At 38.6% G+C, this 13459-nt stretch overlaps 2 protein-coding genes across 3 annotated transcripts in view; both read left to right on the top strand.

Moving 5' to 3' along the window:
- The window catches only part of LOC128697761 (uncharacterized), a 201383-nt gene extending 199747 nt beyond the window's left edge, over positions 1-1636 (top strand). For both annotated transcript variants that reach the window (XM_070099669.1, XM_070099668.1), the window contains exon 49: positions 1-1636. This exon is cut by the window's left edge and continues 1538 nt beyond it. The gene's annotated coding sequence lies outside the window, so the exon portion shown is untranslated.
- A 6595-nt stretch (positions 1637-8231) lies between these two features.
- LOC128697763 (uncharacterized) overlaps positions 8232-13459 on the top strand; it is a 197957-nt gene continuing 192729 nt past the window's right edge. The window contains exon 1 of the mRNA XM_053789662.2: positions 8232-8374. The gene's annotated coding sequence lies outside the window, so the exon portion shown is untranslated. The remainder of the gene's footprint in view (positions 8375-13459) is intronic.

The following is a 13459-nucleotide window of genomic DNA, read 5'->3' as shown; positions in this document are numbered from 1 at the left end:
GAAATGGTATATGTTTTATCAAGTGTGTGTATGAGCACAAAAAGATATAAAATAAGTAATGCTAGCAGTGCTATTTTTTTGTCAAGTGCACTATTTTATGCCCAGTATAAAAGTCAGTAATGCAGGTATATGTATTTATATATTTACTGCATCAGCCCTTCCACTAAAAGTGGGTTGTCTCAAGGAAGTAAATCATCATCTTTCAACAAATCAGCTGTTTTCCACCAAGGCAGGGTGGCCCAAAAAGAAAAAGAGAAGTTTCTCTTTTTAACTTTAGTAATGTATACAGGAGAAGGGGTTACTAGCCCTTTGCTCCCGGCATTTTAGTCGACTCTTATGACACGCATGGCTTACAGAGGAAGAATTCTGTTCCACTTCCCAATGGAGATAAGAGGAAATAAGAACAAGAACTAGTAAGAAAATAGAAGAAAACCCAGAGGGGTGTGTATATACAGTGGTACCTTTGGATACAAACTTAATTCGTTCCAGAAGGCTGTTCGAGTGCCAATACCGAACAAATTTGTTCCCATAAGGAATAATGTAAATTAGATTAATCTGGTTCAGACCCCCAGAAATACACATACAAAAGCACTTACATAAATACGCTTAAATAATTGTTCGAGTTTTGAGCTGTTCGTATCCCAAGGTACCACTGTATATCCTTGTACATGCATCTGTAATGTGACCTAAGTGTAAGTAAAAGTAACAAGACATACTTGAAATCTTGCATGTTTATGAGACAGAAAAAAGACACCAGCAATCCTACCATCATCTAGAACAGTTACACACAGGCTTTCATTTTACACTCACTTGGCAGAACGGTAGCACCCTGGGTGGTTGCTGTCTACCAACCTACTACCTAGGAAGAAAGTAAATATCCACCATTATTCTTTTAATAACTATCTTGCTAGAAATGAGCAGATATCACCATTGAGATAACCCTCTGACCAATAATATTCCCATCCCTTTCCCAGAGTGCAGGCACTGTATTTCCCACCTCCAGGACTCAAGTTCAGCTAACCAGTTTCACTGATTAAAATCATGAATTCTACCTTGCTCACACTTCAACAGCACATCAAATCCATAAAAGAAGCCATCTCCACCAGACCTGATCTAACATGCTCACACATGCCTGCTGGTTGCTCAAACCCCTACCATATGAAACCACCTTCACCCATTCCTCCAACTACACACTGCATTTGGAAAATGCTACACAGTGCATTTGAAAAAAAGCAAGATGAAGTTTATACAGTATGTATATCACTGTATATGTATACACCTTACTTAAGGGATTAAAGTATTCTTGTCTGGTGGTGGAAAAGATTATGTACAGCCTTAATGACACAGGTGTAGTTGTTAGGCATTTAACCCCATTAACAAAGCAAACAGACAATGGTATATGATCATGATGTGTGTTGTTTGCCAAATTGTAATGTAGTTTATTTTTCTGTAAATACACATTAGATGAGACTGTATAATCTACTGATATAGCATTAAAAACTATCTTTGCAATGTTTTGTTCCAAGAGCCTTTGTTCTATTATTATTTTTTCTGTAACTATGTAGCAGTGTTAATTATTGAAATTCTGTTAATAAAACATTATATGATGTGCTATAATAAAGCTATTTCAATATAACTGTGTTTTTAAAGCAGTGAAGGTTGCACAGAATATATGAATATACTGTTAGATGTGAGGCTTGGCAAATTGATGAATAATTATAATCTGATTTTATTAATGGAAATTACAGTTCAGAAATTCTTAACACTGGATTACTATTTGCATATGCATTTGTGTGTAAGAGAGAGGGGGGGGGGGACTTTAAAATGAGCTGATGTAGGTAACAGCTCTTAGCTTGTAATAAAGTTAGGAACCTTTAACCTAACCTTGTAAAACACTCACCCATACTCAAGTCTGAGCTGATCTACACTTATCCACACTAGAAGTTAAGATAAGCTACTCTAACCCACACTAGTGTCTGCCCTCACCACAAACTCTCCTCTTTTATATTTACATGGAAGCACAAAACTTGTAGCTGTCATACAGAGCTTGGTGAATGGGAGTCAGTCATACTTGATCCAGGGAATTGAAAGGTAATTCCATTTACTCTGGATCAAAACCCATTCACCTGTATCGACATCCCTGCCAATGCTGGGTCATCTTACTGTGGTGGTGAGATTTGTGTAGCTTACCCTGAATTAGAACCCAGGGCTCTTCAAGTGCCTTCCTAATTTGGCTCGAACAGTGAAGAGATTTTCCCCATTCATTAAATTTTGCTAAGGGGGATCATGGAATGATCACCATCTGTTAGTCCTTGAGGTGATCTGCACCACTCGAAGGACTCTGTATTGCCAGGTGGACCTTCAGGTGGACTACCTGGTGGCCCATTGGGCAGTTCATCTTCTGGCAGAAGTACAACATGAGGTAACTGGTTTCAGCAGTGGTGATAGAAAATGTGCAATTCTGCATTCTTGCAGGTCTGCCCACATCTATTAGTAGTTGAAATACTGCTAACATATTTAGTGCTCCCAGCCTAAATAAGCAGTTTTACTAAGTCTTAATATGCTGTTTTGCTAAACCTTGCTGTTGTGCATGAGCTATCCTAAAGTTGTGCATGGGATAGTAAGAAGTCCTTGAAAGACAGCTGCATTCCCTTGTATGTTACAGTCTGACTCCAGCTGGCTTAAAGGTTGCTAAGTTTAAAGTGGCAGTTAGAAGCACAGCATGGGGAGATATTGCAACTTAACATCCTCCAGGTCTCGAAGGATAGCTTGATAATAATACTTCTGGTCTGTGGCATACTTATTCCCTCCTTGTATCATGGTAGCCCAGTGGAAAATGTGCTTGCCACTAGAAATCTGAATAAGTGTCATAGCATCATTTCCCATTGGTTGGTCAAGCATGTGAGGAGGGCATTGGTTTCTAAATCCTGGAGTGGCTGCAGTTGAAAGGCTTAAATTCTGGTAAACATTAATTCACTAGTCCTCATATTCAATCAGCAAGACCTTTCCCTATACCTGTCTCTTGGGTGGAAGGATCCTGATGCAAAGCCATATATTCTTTTTCCTGCACAATTCTTAAAGGTGCCTACTCATAATATTTGACCACCAGAGGTGGCCAAATATTATGAGATATTAGGCTCCACATTGTGGAGCCTAATCTGATACTGCCTACTCCTATGCTGCACTCTTGCATTGTCACATCTGTGGTTGCTCCTGTAAAGCTAATACACTATGTGTTGCACATGAGGAATAGTGCACTATTGTGCCTTACGTTAAGGAACTTGATTTTGCAAAGTCCTGTATGAGGACACATCTCTTGCATCCTGGCCTGTTCTATGTGGCCATTTCCACTAACCGAAGGAGCTCGACTGCTGTTCACCCATTGGTAAAATGGGTACCTGGGTGGTAGTCAACTGGTGTGGGTCACATCCTGGGGACAAAACTGACCTAATTTGCCTGAAATGCTCTGCATAACATGAGGTTTTGTATATAGTAGTATGTCACTGATGTCTGCTAGGCCTGTATACCTTGTATGTGTACTTGTAGAAATAAGAAATTATGTTATTACTTATGAAACAATTTTACAAGGTACATGGCGAGTACACTAGATTAATTTTTTGTTACATTACATTAAGTTAGGGTGAGTTATGTTAGGCTGTTAGGCTCTGCTGGGTTACAATAGATTATGTTCAGTTTTTCAACATATGCTCAACCCATTGAACAACTGATTTTTTTTTTTCAACAAGTCGGCTGTCTCCCACCGAGGCAGGGTGACCCAAAAAGAAAGAAAATCTCCAAAAAGAAAATACTTATATCATTCAACACTTTCACCTCACACATACACAATCACTATTTTTGCAGAGGCGCCCAGATACAACAGTTTAGAAGCATATATAAAGATATATAACATATCCCTCCAAATTGCCAATATCCCAAACCCCTCCTTTAAAGTGCATGGATTGTACTTCCCATTTCCAGCACTCAAATCCAGCTATATAAAAATAACCGGTTTCCCTGAATCCCTTCACTAAATATTACCCTGCTCACACTCCAACAGCTTGTCAGGTCCCAAAACCCATTCGTCTCCATTCACTCCTATCTAACACACTTACACGTGCTTGCTGGAAGTCCAAACCCCTCGCCCACAAAACCTCCTTTACCCCCTGCCTCCAACCTTTTCAAGGACGACCTCTACCCTGCCTTCCTTCACCTACAGATTTATGAGCTCTCCATGTCATTCTACTTTGATCCATTCTTTCTAAATGACCAAACCACCTCAACAACCTCTCTTCAGCCCTCTGACTAATACTTTTATTAACTCCACACCTTCTCCTAATTTCCACACTCCGAATTCTCTGCATAATATTTACAGCCTCCAGCCGCCTTGCTGCTGCATTTACAACCCAAGCTTCACACCCATATAAGAGTGTTGGTACCACTATACTTTCATACATTCCCTTCTTTGCCTCCATAACGTTTTTTGTCTACATATACCTCACTCTCTAATCTTTTGACTACCGCCCACAGGATGGGTATGGGGTGCATAATAAAAATATTAAACTAACATATACCTCAACGCACCACTCGCATTTTTTCCTTCATCAATTCTATTGTTAACCTCATCCTTCATAAACCCATCCGCTGACACATCAACTCCCAAATATCTGAAAACATTAATTTCTTCCATACTCCCTCTTTCCAATGTGATATCCAATTCTTCTTTATCTAAATCATTTGATACCCCTCATCACCTTACTCTTATCTATGTTCACTTTCAACTTTTTACCTCGGCATATTTTTAACAATATTTTATTGCCAAACATGCCGAGGAGCAATATTCATCAGTTATCTTTTTTTGCGTTCTGAAAATTTTATTTATATCATAATAATAATCCTTTATTATTATTATTATTATTATTATTATATGATCACTGAGAAGAGCTAAGTGAGTAGGAGTCATGCGCTGACAGGGAATAGGCAGTAATAATTTATTTATTTATTTATTTATTTAGAAATTTAGCATACAAACAGAGGTACAAAAAATACAGGTAAGAGCAGCATGCCAAAGCCACTTATATGCATAGCATTATGGGCTGGCTTAAAATTAACTTAAGATTAACTAAGCAATGATGAAATCAGTGATAAGACATTATTGTAAACAGATCACTATAAAATACAAATGAGTATTACAAAGACAGGTCATATGGTTGTATGCATTGCTGTTCATTCAGTAGAATGGAGTATTCTGTTAGGTAGTGTATTTAAAAAAAAATAACAAAGTTAGGTTTAACATTTGTGTGATATAATTGTGAGTAACATTTAGGATATACAATTTATATGGTTCATTTATTCAGTATTTATTTGGTTTTGAGTGAGTAAGTGAACTTTGAGAAGAGACTTGAATTTATAAACAGGTAGTGTTTCTTTTATATTTAAAGGTAATGAATTCCAGATTTTAGGGCCTTTTATGTGCATTGAGTTTTTGCATAGCGTGAGATGGACACGAGGAACATCAAAGAGTGATCTGTGCCTTGTATTATGGTCATGTGTTCTGTTGAGGTTGGCAAGGAGATGTTTGAGGGGAGGGTTAATATCAGAGTTAAGTGTTCTATGTATGTAATAAGTGCAATAATAAGTATGGATGTTTTGTATGGTGAGTAGGTTGAGTGTTTTGAATATTGGTGGAGTGTGCTGCCTGTAGTGAGAATTTTTTATCATTCTAACTGCAGCCTTTTGTTGGGTAATTAGTGGTCTGAGATGGTTAGTTGTTGTTGAGCCCCATGCACAAATTCCATAGGTGAGATAGGGGTAAATAAGAGAGTGATAAAGGGCCAGGAGGGCTGACTGTGGAACATAGTACCGTATCTTCGATAGTATGCCTACAGTCTTGGAAATTTTCTTAGAAATTTGTTGTATATGTGTATGAAATTTGAGTCTATTATCGAGGTGGATTCCTAAGAATTTTCCCTCTGTTAGCTTTGTGATAGGTGATCCGTTTATCGTTATGTTAAGAGGTACATCTGTAGCTCTGCTACCAAACTGAATGAAGTAGGTTTTGTCAATGTTTAGTGTAAGTTTGTTAGTCCTCATCCAGGTAGATATTTTCTGTAGTTCGGTGTTTACAGTATTGGCTAGCGTGACTGGGCTCGGGTGAGAGAAGACGTATGTGGTGTCATCTGCAAAAAGTGTGGGTTTGAGTAATTGCGAAGCATTTGGTAGGTCATTTATGTATAGGAGAAAGAGAAGAGGGCCAAGGACACTTCCCTGTGGGACACCAACTGTAATTGGTTGTGCGGAAGAGCTTGCCCCATTAGCGTACACATATTGGCTTCTGTTGCTGAGGTAAGACTTGAGGTAGTTGAGGGAGTGCCCTCTAATACCATAGTGTGATAATTTTACGTGGAGCAAGTCATGGTCAACTGTATCAAAAGCTTTACGTAAGTCAATGAAGATCCCCAGTGGGACTTCTTTTTTCTCTATTGCAGTGTATATATGTTCTAGCATGTGTATAATAGCATCATTAGTATTTTTATTAGGCCTGAATCCAAATTGGCAGGGGTTGAGAATGTTATGGGAGATGAGGTAGGAGTATATTCGTTTATGAATTAATTTTTCGAAGATTTTTGAGAGAGGGTGTAAATTGGATATTGGCCTATAGTTATTCAACTCTGTTTGGTCTCCTCCTTTATGGATCGGGGTGACCCTTGCTATTTTGAGAACTGTAGGGAAGGTGGAGGATTCAATGGATTTGTTAAAGAGTGTTGCAATGATTGGTGATAGTACTTGTGACGCTTTTTTGTATATAAAGGGTGGTAAGGTATTTAAATCTCCTGCCTTGTTTTTCAGTGCGTTGATAGTAAGGGAGACTTCGTATGGGTTAGTCGGAGCTAGGAACAGTGTGTTCGGGTAGTTGCCAATGAGGTAGTCATTTGGTGGGGTATCTGAGCTTGGGATATTATTGGCAAGGTTTTGACCTATAGTGGAGAAGAAATCATTGAGTCTGTTTGCTGTTTCTGCTGGTGGGAGTTGGGGTTCATCTGATTTTGTTAATTTTATTTCGCTATGTCGTGATATCTTTTTTGTTCCCAGAATTTCTGATAGGGTCTTCCAGGTCTTTTTTATATCACCTCGTAAGTTGGATAATCTGTTCTCATAATACAATTTTTTTGCCCTTCTTATCAGGCTGGTTAGGATTGACGAGTAACGTTTTGTTTGGTCTCTGGTTATGTGACCCATTCTGTACTGTTTATTATTATTATAATAATTATTATTATTATTATTATAATCAAAAAGAAGCGCTAAGCCACAAGGACTATACAGCTGGGCAGTAATAAGATTTGATCCAAGAAAGTGGAAGGTACCTCCAACTCCCTGGATCATGAGCCTTGCACCGCCATCAAAGAACCTGTCTTGAATAGCCCGGAGAAGAAATGCAAAATATTCTGTGCCTGATGTATGGCATCTCTGGTGCAACAAAGGCAACCCGTCCAGCATAGTCTTGTTACAAGATTATACTGGACGCATCTATGCCCCTGAAACAACACACAAGACTCTTGTGTGTTGTTTCAGGGGCACAGATATGTAACTAATAACAATAATCTTTATTTCTCTAAGTACATGTACAAGACTTTACAGGTCTAGGTGACATCAATGACAGGTCAATTTTGTCCCCAGGATGCGACTTACACCAGTCGACTAACATCCAGGTACATGTTTACTGAAAGGTGAACAGGGACAGCAGGTATCTTAAGGAAACACGTCCTAATATATCCACTCTTACCGGGGATCGAACCACGGATCTCAGTGTGTGAGCTGAGTGCGTTAGCAATCGAGCTACAGGACACCTCAAAGCTTTGGTTTAAGAATCCCACTGAAGTGTCCTCAGTCCCACTTTATTCAATATTCTAATTAATGCTTTACTGCATGTTATGCCTAGCCAGCCCGGTCATTATATTATTAGCTTCACTTATGATTCAATTATTCATTCCACCAGATTCTCCAGTACCTGAAGCTTCCTTAACCTTGTATTAAATTCTCGTCAGGACCAAGAATAGATCTCGCCTAAGAAAACAAAGGTGCTTAACAGGAGCCCTTCCTGACAGCAAGGGACAGTCCGCAGCATTCAGTTTCATGATGGACCTCAGTTCGAATATGTGACAAGATACAGCTGTCTGGGATTTGAGGTCCCGCTACCTGGGGTTTTTGTCACAGCTGACGCCACTGCAGAGTGCTGAGAGCTCATGGAAGTGTAGGGTAAGACAGCAGCGTCACAGTTGGTGGTGGTTGATACAACCTTGTTAAAGTCATGGTTGTAAAATCATCGGATATAGAACCATCACAGCTGACTGATAACACCGCTGGACCTGTTACTCAAGTGAGCCATTGTTTGAGTTCACATCCATTCTTCTGTTTATTCATTGAGTCGTTCATTACGTCTTTTAATGATAATGGCAATCTTTATTTCTACAAGTACAGTTATACAGGCCCAGATGACATCAGTGACATACTACTATAGGGAAAGCCCCTTCTTATGCAGAATATTTCGAGCAAATTAGGTCAGTTTTGTCCCCAGGATGCGACCCACACGTCAACTAACACCCAGGTACCTATTTTACTGCTAAGTGAACATGGACAGCAGATGTCTTAAGGAAACACGTCCTAATGTTTTCACCCGTACCAGGGATCGACCCCCGGTCTTCAGTGCGTGAGCTGAGTGCGCCAGCGATCGACTATTACAGGTGTAATAGTCTGTTCCTAGCTCCGACTAACCCATACGAAGTCTCCCTTATTATCAACGCACTAAAAAACAAGGCAGGAGATTTAAATACCTTACCACCCCTTATATACAAAAAAGTGTCACAAGTGCTATCACCAATCATTGCAACACTCTTTAACAAATCCATTGAATCCTCCACCTTCCCTACAGTACTCAAAATAGCAAGGGTCACCCCGATCCACAAAGGAGGAGACCAAACAGAGTTGAATAACTATAGGCCAATATCCAACTTACACCCTCTCTCAAAAATCTTCGAAAAATTAATTCATAAACGAATCTACTCCTACCTTATCTCCCAAAACATACTCAACCCCTGCCAATTTGGATTCAGGCCTAATAAAAATACTAATGATGCTATTATACACATGCTAGAACATATATACACTGCAATAGAGAAAAAAGAAGTCCCACTGGGGATCTTCATTGACTTACGTAAAGCTTTTGATACAGTTGACCATGACTTGCTCCACGTAAAATTGTCACACTATGGTATAAGAGGGCACTCCCTCAACTACCTCAAGTCTTACCTCAGCAACAGAAGCCAATATGTGTACGCAAATGGGGCAAACTCTTCTGCACAACCAATTACAGTTGGTGTCCCACAGGGAAGTGTCCTTGGCCCTCTTCTCTTTCTCCTATACATAAATGACCTTCCAAATGCTTCGCAATTACTCAAACCCACACTATTTGCAGATGACACTACATACGTCTTCTCTCACCCGAGCCCAGTCACGCTAGCCAATACTGTAAATACCGAATTACAGAAAATATCTACCTGGATGAGGACTAACAAACTTACACTAAACATTGACAAAACCTACTTCATTCAGTTTGGTAACAGAGCTACAGATGTCCCTCTTAACATAATGATAAATGGATCACCTATCACAAAACTAACAGAGGGAAAATTCTTAGGAATCCACCTTGATAATAGACTCAAATTTCATACACATATACATCAAATTTCTAAGAAAATTTCCAAGACTGTAGGCATACTATCGAAGATACGGTACTATGTTCCACAGTCAGCCCTCCTGGCCCTATATCACTCTCTTATTTACCCCTATCTCACCTATGGAATTTGTGCATGGGGCTCAACAACAATTAACCATCTCAGACCACTAATTACCCAACAAAAGGCTGCAGTTAGAATGATAAATTCTCACTACAGGCAGCACACTCCACCAATATTCAATACACTAAACCTACTCACCATACAAAACATCCATACTTATTACTGCACCTATTACATACATAGAACACTTAACTCTGATATTAACCCTCCCCTCAAACATCTCCTTGCCAACCTCAACAGAACACATGACCATAACACAAGGCACAGATCACTCTTTGATGTTCCTCGTGTCCATCTCACACTATGCAAAAACTCAATGCACATAAAAGGCCCTAAAATCTGGAATTCATTACCTGTAAATATAAAAGAAACACAACCTGTTTATAAATTCAAGTCTCTTCTCAAAGATTACTTACTCACCCAAAACCAAATAAATACTGAATAACTGAACATTATAAATTGTATATCTTAAATGTTTCTCACAATTATATCACATAAATGTTAAACCTAAAACCCAATCTAACTTTATTATTTTTTAAATACACTACCTAACAGAATCACTACCTAACTGAATGCAACCATATGACCTGTCTTTGTAATACTCACTTGTGCTTTATAGTTATCTGTTTACATTAATGTTTTATCACTGATTTCATCATTGCTTAATAGCAGCGCTGTATAGTCCTTGTGGCTTAGCGCTTCTTTTTGATTATAATAATAATAATAATCATTGCTTAGTTAATCTTAAGTTAATTTTAAGCCAGCCCGTAATGCTATGCATAGTATAAGTGGCTTTGGCATACTGCTCTTATCTGTATTTTTTTGTACCTCTGTATGTGTGCACAAATTGGAAAATAAATAAATAAATAAATAAACAGAAACGAGTCAGGAGTATGTAACTGTCAGATGAGTTAGCGAACTTGTCATCTATCAGTCGCCAGGGACAGACTAAGTCCGTGGCCCAGTACGACTGAACAAAAAGAGGCCAAGGAATAAATCAAAGAACAGGTGTGGATTGAACCAATGACCTGTGAGTTTAATGGCTCATTTGAGTTAAAGTTGTTTTAATATCTTTATTATGCACCCCATACCCGTCCTGTAGATGGTAGTCAAAGAATTACAGAGGTACATAATGGGTCCAGGGACTGGTCCCTAATGTTTTGATTGCTGAACAAGTTACAAGGTAAATGAACTTCAGGTAGATCTGGTTTAAGTCCCACCCGTTCCGTGATTTGTTGACAATCGTGTTATTAGGATTTCGTGAATCATGAAGCCCAACGAATAAACATTACTCGGAAGTAAACCAATGACATGAAAAAAGAGCTAAAGTTAAAATGAAACATTGTTTTCGGGTTGTGTTGCAAGGTATTTTCTTAAGATCTGCCTAGTTGTGGTTGATATTCTGCAAGACAATGCAACAAGACTTACTACTGCTGTTATTTTGTTGCACACTTCTTCAGCATCACATAAATTTGCATTCGTGTTAGTCCTTATTTTTATTATTGCCAGCTGCGAGCATATTTTTCATGGGATCTCTGTATCCAGCCTATTATTCGGATATAGAGATCCCGTGAGCAGTGTTTGCAGCTCACACTAACAGCAGTAATAAAAATCAAGACTGACATGATTACAGATTTCTGTGATGTTGAGGAAGTGTCTGACAAAACAATTTGTAAGTTGCTGGAACGTTCAATTTTTTTTTATTTATTTTTTTTTATTTATAAATTTTAGCATGCATAGAGGTACAAAAAAATACAGGTAAGAGCAGCATGCCAAAGCCACTTATATGCATAGCATTACGGTCTGGCTTAAAATTAACTTAAGATTAACTAAGCAATGATGAAATCAGTGATAAGACATTATTGTAAACAGATAACTATAAAATACAAATGAGTATTACAAAGACAGGTCATATGGTTGTATGCATTGCTGTTCATTCAGGTAGTGTATTTAAAAAAAAATAGCTGTTCATTCAGGTAGTGTATTTAAAAAAAAATAACAAAGTTAGGTTTAACATTTGTGTGATATAATTGTGAGTAACATTTAGGATATACATTTTATATGGTTCAGTTATTCAGTATTTATTTGGTTTTGAGTGAGTAAGTGAACTTTGAGAAGAGACTTGAATTTATAAACAGGTAGTGTTTCTTTTATATTTACAGGTAATGAATTCCAGATTTTAGGGCCTTTTATGTGCATTGAGTTTTTGCATAGCGTGAGATGGACACGAGGAACATCAAAGAGTGATCTGTGTCTTGTATTATGGTCATGTGTTCTGTTGAGGTTGGCAAGGAGATGTTTGAGGGGAGGGTTAATATCAGAGTTAAGTGTTCTATGTATGTAATAAGTGCAATAATAAGTATGGATGTTTTGTATGGTGAGTAGGTTGAGTGTTTTGAATATTGGTGGAGTGTGCTGCCTGTAGTGAGAATTTATCATTCTAACTGCAGCCTTTTGTTGGGTAATTAGTGGTCTGAGATGGTTAGTTGTTGTTGAGCCCCATGCACAAATTCCATTCAATTCAATTCAAAGTTTATTCTCTATAAGGATTACAATGCTGAGTTTACAGAAATTTGGTTATTGTTTGGTTTACATGTAGTAAAATTGTGATTACAGAGTGTACCACTAGAACGCTTAGCATGGCTAGGCATTTCGGCCATAGGTGAGATAGGGGTAAATAAGAGAGTGATAAAGGGCCAGGAGGGCTGACTGTGGAACATAGTACCGTATCTTCGATAGTATGCCTACAGTCTTGGAAATTTTCTTAGAAATTTGTTGTATATGTGTATGAAATTTGAGTCTATTATCGAGGTGGATTCCTGAGAATTTTCCCTCTGTTATTATTATTATTATTATAATCAAGGGGGAAGCGCTAAACCCGGAGGATTATACAGCGCCTGGGGGGGGGATGTGGAAGGCATTCAGGCTTAATTCGGGGAACTGGAGCACAGATCCAATTCCCTAAATCAAGAGCCCCTCACCAACATCAAGGAACCTTCCTTGAGGGGTTCCCTCTGTTAGCTTTGTGATAGGTGATCCGTTTATCGTTATGTTAAGAGGTACATCTGTAGCTCTGCTACCAAACTGAATGAAGTAGGTTTTGTCAATGTTTAGTGTAAGTTTGTTAGTCCTCATCCAGGTAGATATTTTCTGTAATTCGGTGTTTACAGTATTGGCTAGCGTGACTGGGCTCGGGTGAGAGAAGACGTATGTGGTGTCATCTGCAAAAAGTGTGGGTTTGAGTAATTGCGAAGCATTTGGTAGGTCATTTATGTATAGGAGAAAGAGAAGCGGGCCAAGGACACTTCCCTGTGGGACACCAACTGTAATTGGTTGTGCGGAAGAGCTTGCCCCATTTGCGTACACATATTGGCTTCTGTTGCTGAGGTATGACTTGAGGTAGTTGAGGGAGTGCCCTCTAATACCATAGTGTGACAATTTTACGTGGAGCAAGTCATGGTCAACTGTATCAAAAGCTTTACGTAAGTCAATGAAGATCCCCAGTGGGACTTCTTTTTTCTCTATTGCAGTGTATATATGTTCTAGCATGTGTATAATAGCATCATTAGTATTTTTATTAGGCCTGAATCCAAATTGGCAGGGGTTGA

Source organism: Cherax quadricarinatus, chromosome 68, assembly GCF_038502225.1.
Source record: "Cherax quadricarinatus isolate ZL_2023a chromosome 68, ASM3850222v1, whole genome shotgun sequence".
Lineage (NCBI taxonomy): Eukaryota > Metazoa > Arthropoda > Malacostraca > Decapoda > Parastacidae > Cherax > Cherax quadricarinatus.
The sequence above is the reverse complement of the archived record's forward strand: the minus strand, read 5'-3'. Positions and strand labels throughout refer to the sequence as shown.